Here is a 6,997-nt window from a genome sequence, read left to right as displayed (position 1 = left end):
TCTTCGGTTGTTTTAACCTGTAAAGGAAATGGTGCGGCGTTAGTCTTAGGATAAGTTACATTGTTTGTTTTTTCATGAGCAGCTTTCTTTATCTCTCTTTCGATCTCATCTTTATCCTTGTCCTTTGGAATTCCAACTTTAGGTCATTCTAATTCCTTTCTGCTTCGTAAAACCATTGAACTCACATTCTTTGGATTAGCGTCAGGTTGTGCAGACAATTTACCTTTCTCCATTGACTTCATCTCGCGCATCTTATTTGCTATTTGACTTACTTGTTCTTCCAAGCTCTTTTATGTTGTTCTGAGTCTCCTATTGAAATTGCAGCACGTTAGACACCATAGTTTTCATCATTTTCTGTAAAGAATTATTTGGAACCGCTTGAGGAGGTTGTTGATGGTGATTGAGTGGACAGAATCCTTGTGAAGGGCCTCCGACGTGTGCTTGTTGATTTTCATATTTCAAATTAGGGTGATCCCTCCATCTTGGATTATAAGTGTTTTGAGAAGGGATTGTATGCTCTAGGTGCGAATCTTGCAGCATTGACATCCATTTCTTGAGTCATAGTGGGACATATATCAGTAGGGTGTTCCGTGCTAGTGCATATTCCACACACCTTAAATTGTGCATTCCCTATAGCCATATGTCGAACAACTGAAGTTAACTTGCTTAATTATTTTTGTAGAGTACTTGCCTCATTTGCCTCTTTTACTGCCATTACGTCTCTTAGGCCAAGCTGATGCGAGTTCATAGTCATGTCATTCAGTATGTCCCACGTATCTCTAGGGATCTTGTTCATCAAAGCTTCCCCACTTGCTGCATCTATGTAATTCTATCGATAGAAGTCAAACGTTTATAAAAATATTGAATTAATAACTGCTCAGGGATTTGATGTTGAGGACATCGCATAATTAAACCATTAAGTCGGTCCCAATATTCAAATAAAGACTCCCCTATCTGTTGTTTAATTCTACATATTTCTTTCCTTATGTTAGCAGCTCGTGAAGCAGGAAAGTACTTTTTCGAGAAATTCTTTTTTCATGTCAGTCCATGTAGTGATGCTTCCAATAGGAAGATTGAAGAGCCAAACTTTCGCAGCACTTTTCAGTGATAAGAGAAAAATACACAACTTGATTTGATCTTTTGTTATTCTGTGCGGCTTCATACTGATGCATACAACGCCAAATTCTTGGAGGTGCTAGTGTGACTCTTCACCTACCAAACCATGGAAAGAAGGTAACAAATGGATCAATCTCGATTTCAATTCAAAACTAGTGTCACCATCCACGGTTAGGAATATAAGCCCCAATTTTGAAATGTATAAAATAATATTATTGTAGAAAATAAATATTTTTATAATATTTTGGGATCAAAAAATTAATATTTCGCAATAAATTTTATTTTTATTTTATATGTTGAATATAATTAAAAAGACTGTTAAATGATAAATATCGATAAAAATAAATATAAAATATAATATATATATATAATTTAATAATTTAATAATATAATAATAGTAAATATGATAATGATGATGATGGGCGGATGAGGATGTTAATATTAATAATAATATAATATACAACAATAATAATAATAATATAATTATATATATAGTAAATGAAAGAAAAAAAAAAAAAAACAAACACTCAACTTCAATGCAGACACAAGCATAACAAAGAAGAATGACGAGAAGGAAGAAAAAAAAAGAAAAAAATTTAGTCGTTCGATTTTAATTTTGACTTTGGTATTATATTCTTTGTTATACGTAGAGTTTCATTATGAATTTTAATATGAATTTAGATATTGAAGATATTAAATTAGAAATTCTTCAAAAATTCATAATTGACTATTTGACTATTTAATCGATTAATTGCTTTAGGTAATAATATATTCGTAGTCCCAGCGCTATATTTTAAGAATTTCATATCGATTAGAGCCGAATTGAAAATGACAATCTATTGCACCTGCCGGTTTATTCATATCTTTAAGTATTTTTAGTTAATAATCGGGTGATGTAAATATTATAAGGTATAAGAGTTTTATAGCTAAAATATCGTATTATATTAAATATAAAAGTTTAAAGCACTACAAGCTAATCATAGAAATTAGCTTTTGAATAAACATATAACTCATCTGATTTGAGTAAATAATGAGACAGGTATACGTTGGAGGAGATTTGGATAAGATTGCAAAAGTTAGGGAGTGTCGATAAGAGGTAAACAGTAGGAAATTAAATCTAATTTGAAGAAATTAGGTATGCATATTGCATGCAATTCTGATTAATATATTAATGTGATATTATGTGGATCGTTCTACCAGTGCATGCATATATTTATATATATGTGTTCGTATGCATGTGTGAGACTTCTCCTTTTATGATATTTGATATACGTATTTGATCATGTTGGTGAATTTATGAAAATGAGGATAGGTGAGCTGTCTCACCAACCATTTTCGATAAATTCACTTATTTGACATGTTGCACACATATTGGACGGTTTATCGGTTATGTTTTATGGATCTATCGTTTAGTCGCCGTGTGCGGTAGTGCTAGGCGAGGACATTATCTGGGGTTAGGATATTCGACCCTGATGTATGATCGAAGATTTTGGAGAGTTTTCATGGATGAAATGAGCGGGATGATGATAGCGTGATAGCGAAAAATATATGTATAATTGCGGGGCGGCTTGGAGGAATGAACGTGATCGCATTTGCTCGCTTAAGCTGATTATCGACTCGGTTGGTACTCGACCTTAGGGGATTTACAACAAGGCTTCAGCGACACCCAACGAAGAACATTATAAGCAAGAAACTCTACTGTCACTAGAGATTTTTGTGACCCAATAGACCCACCGCCTATGCCCCATGAATTATTCTTCCAACCGTTATGCTAGTGGCTCTACCCCTCTGATACCTCTCTTTAATCGGAATCGAATTCAGAACAGCAACTAAGCAGTTCGACAAGGCTCCCGTGTACTTAGCTACGTTGAACTACCCGGAATCTGCTTTTGGCACGAAACATGGCTGAAATAGTCGATTCTTCTATCGCCCTTCCGCAACCTTGTCAAAATCCAACTTGAACAATTCAAATCGAACATGGAATTTTTGGGTGAAGGTGAGGTGGAGAAATATGATAGGAATTTTACTAGCTAAAATAATATGTAGGAATTAAAAGAAAAAGGGGGAGAAAATTGGTTTGCTCGCGACACAAAACTGAAAATCTCGTATTATGAAACTAGATAAAAATATGGGAGAAAAGAAATGGAGAAAATGGAGTGTATGGAATTTTTATTATTGTGTATATATGGTGTATCATATGTATGTCTATGGTGTATATATATATGTTACAATTAGAGGGGATATTTATAGGGAAAAGCTTCTAGAAGCTTGGCGGTTACAACCGCCAATAAATAACTACTTCTAAAAATAACTATTAACTATCTCTAAAAATAACATAAATAACTAAATCTAAAAATAGCTACTAATATAACTATTAATAACTATCTATTTTCTAAAAGGTTCTAGAATAAAAATTACACAAAAATAGCCAAAAATTGGCTAAAAAGTAGTGCAGTAATTTAATTAAAGGAGCTAAGAGAGAGAGCAGAAATAAATGCAAAGTTGCGGGAGTCCGGGCATTAAATGCAGTTGCTGACCCAGTGGCAATAAATGCAGCGAGAATTAATGCAACTGCAGCTCATGGAGTCTGTGTCAGCCGCCGCTCAAATTCCGCACCAGCCGCTGCTTTGCTCACTTCCACGCATGGCCTTCCGTTCCGCTCACATTTCCGTGTCAGCCGCCGCTTGCCTTCCGTGCCAGCCGCCATCGCTTCGCTCACTTCATCGCCAAAGTTTCCGTGCAGCCGTTGCTTGTTTCCGTGCAGCCGTCATCGCTTCGCTCACTTCAATGCCAAAGTTTTTGTGCAGCCGTCGCTTGCCTTCCGGGCTCGCGCACTCCTATGCAGCCGCCGCTCACTTTCTGTGCCAGCCGCCGCTTGCCTTCCGCGCTCATAAATACAGCCGCCGCTCGCCTTCCGCGCTCGCTTGCCTTCCGCGCTTGCGCACTTTCGTGTCAGCCGCCCTTGCCTTTCGTGCTCGCTTGACTTCCGCGCTTGCGCACTTTCGTGCAGCTGTCGCTTGCCTTCCGCCCGGCCGTCGCTTGTCTTCCGCGCTCGGTTGACTTTGACTTTCGCGCGTTGACTTTCTACGTTGACTTTTGACTTTTGTTGACTTTCACGCCGGTGACTGTTTTTTCGCTTCTGAAGCCATTTTTTCACTTTTTAAGGCCAGTTTTGGACTCCCATATCAGTTTTCAAGCATTATTTCACATATATAAATAACGAACATCTTATAAATATTTATTTAAATAAATAATACTTATTAAATAAAATTAATTTAGTTAAAATTAAATACTTAAATAGCACATAAATAATGCCAAAAAATATAATTCAAGAAACACATCAATTAATTTAATTTATACACCAAAATAATTATAAATTACACTTAAAAACTAATAATTTAATATTATACAAACAAGATGAAATGAATACAATTATTAGAATAAATTAACATAAATAATATCAAAATTTGACATAAAAAATAATTAAATAAATAAATATAAGCTGTAAAATATGGTAAAATCAAGAGTTATCAATGTACCGTAACACTTTGGCGATAGTGGACGATAGTAGTCGGACAACTTGGTGACTTAGTCGTACGGTCATTCAAGGATTAGACCCATTGTAGTTGATACGTATTTGGTCTAATTATTCGTGTTAAGTGTTGTTCAACTCATTCGGCTGGACACTGGTAAGGTCTACCGGTAGTTTAGGATAGTATGCCAAACTCCAAACATGATCCCGTTAGGGTGCGCGAGGAGGAGTAGAGTTTCCGGGTTTCCCTTGGATGATTTCAGGTTGCACGGATTCTACTACATTATACGTGATAGGGCTAGTCAGTGGGGGTCCTATCTTCGCTATCACAGACTATTGGGCGTCTTGTGGTTAATGGTGACAACGTTCGACTATCCATGTATTGATTGTGAGAGTCGTATGGTGGGTATTTGGAAGTGACCAGATGACCGTTATATTATTATGAGTTTATCAGGTCCTTCCTTGAACCGAGGATTTTCCGACTATATATTGATGATGGTCTAGTGAGCTTGTTATTATGGGACTGATGTTATTTTGGCTGCTCACTTAGACAGATGCAGTGAGCCTATTATTATGGAGCCGAAGTTTTTTTGACTACTCACTTCGACGGATGTATATATATGTGCATGTGCATTATTGTCGAGTTTGATATCTTTCTTACATTATTTCACTATTGCCAAGACATGACACGTATTTAATGATTGACGGAGATTAACTTTATTTTAAAAGATATGACATGACATATTTCACATTAGTTTTTAAAATGGATTTAATTCTAGACTGCTTGTAAGAAAAATATTTGGTTCAGGTATGCATGACACCTCCGGGACATGGGGTGTTTCGGGATATAAAAAGACGGGTTGAGTGAGTGAACTTACATCTATTGTATTATATATAAATTTTTAACCGGAAAAAACTCTTGTTTAGGAGTGTATTTTGTAAATATTCATAAATAAGATTTTGTTATATAATAATACGCTTTTACGGTTGATTTTACCCTTAACATTGTATTGTGGGGTTCGAAGTAGAAGGTGACGACCTCATAATACAGTGTAGCGGTAGCATTTACAGTATGAGCCAATTTGGGGTGTTATAGGGAATGTGATGCAGAGGGACTGCTGAGTCAAATTAGGAGCTGGTAACTCCATCAGTGTCCTTCGATCCATCTCTTCTTCTAGCTCGATCTCATCATAACTAAAATTTCTTGACGATTCGTAAGCCAATTCGCAATTAGAATCCTCGCTTGACGATTCTTTTAGAATTTCTTTTTGGCGATACTCTCTAATATCTTTTCTCAATCGACGCAGAATCTTCTCAATCTCAGGATTGAAGGTCAAGGTCAAACACTCAAAATCTCTTTATTTTCTACTCTTTACTTAATAAATAAATATTTTTATTTATTTGTACTAGATTAAATTTTATTACCTACAAAATGAGATCTATATTATATACTCCCTCCGTCCACAAACTAATGTCCTACTTTCCTATTTGGGACGTCCAACAACTATTGTCTCTTTTCTTTTTTAAACACAAATTTTACATTTTTACCTTTAATTCATTTATTACTTTTAATCTCTACCATACAATTAAGGTCAAATTTGTCAATTCATAACAAAAAAACAATCACCTAAAAAACCGTGCAAATAAACTTTAGGACAATAGAAATTGGACGGAGGGAGTATATTTTATTGTGATATAATGCTAAAAGTATTTTAAATACAACAATACTAATCATATAAAAAATAATAAAATAATATCATAACTTATTATTAATAATTTACTAATTTACACAGTGTCCCTAACTAAATGAGTTTTCATTTTATTAAAAATCAATTTTACATTCAAAACATCACATTAATACTAATTTATATCATACCAGACAACTATTCAAATTTAAATTTTTTACTATTTAAATCTCAACCCAAAATCCAAACTTCCAAACAAACACATAAACAAGAAATTTTAATTTAATGTTGAGCAAAAATAATTTTTTGTTAGATTTAATATTGTAATTATCAATTTTGGTCCAATTGAAATTATTATTATTATTATTATTATTATTATTTTTTTATCAATTTTGAGCTCACTCAAATAAAAATTTATCAATTTTAGTTCCATGATGATTGATTGAGACTGAACACGGCCGTGTTGGATGACTCGGAAAGGTGACTGGACGCTCCAGACAACCAACACGACCGTGTTGATTACCCTACACTATACATGGCCGTGTTCATGCCTCTGTTCACGACCATGTTCTGAACACGGTTCTGAATACACTCCCATGTTCATGATTATGTTCTCAACATAACTATGTTCCAGATAAACGATCTTATTCTCAACAAAACCATG

The 6,997-nt window shown here is 34.8% G+C and overlaps 1 non-coding gene across 1 annotated transcript; it reads left to right on the top strand.

Moving 5' to 3' along the window:
- The first annotated feature begins 883 nt into the window (after positions 1 to 883).
- LOC127239506 (small nucleolar RNA R71) lies at positions 884 to 990 on the top strand. Its single transcript, XR_007836140.1, has one exon. It is a non-coding gene; the product is annotated as a small nucleolar RNA R71 (small nucleolar RNA).
- Positions 991 to 6,997: the final 6,007 nt, after the last annotated feature.

The sequence above is a fragment of the Andrographis paniculata genome, unplaced genomic scaffold, assembly GCF_009805555.1.
Source record: "Andrographis paniculata isolate CXL003 unplaced genomic scaffold, ASM980555v1 Contig77END, whole genome shotgun sequence".
NCBI classification, from domain to species: Eukaryota; Viridiplantae; Streptophyta; class Magnoliopsida; order Lamiales; family Acanthaceae; genus Andrographis; species Andrographis paniculata.
Note: the sequence above shows the minus strand (reverse complement) of the source record. Positions and strands in the feature narration are given on the sequence as shown.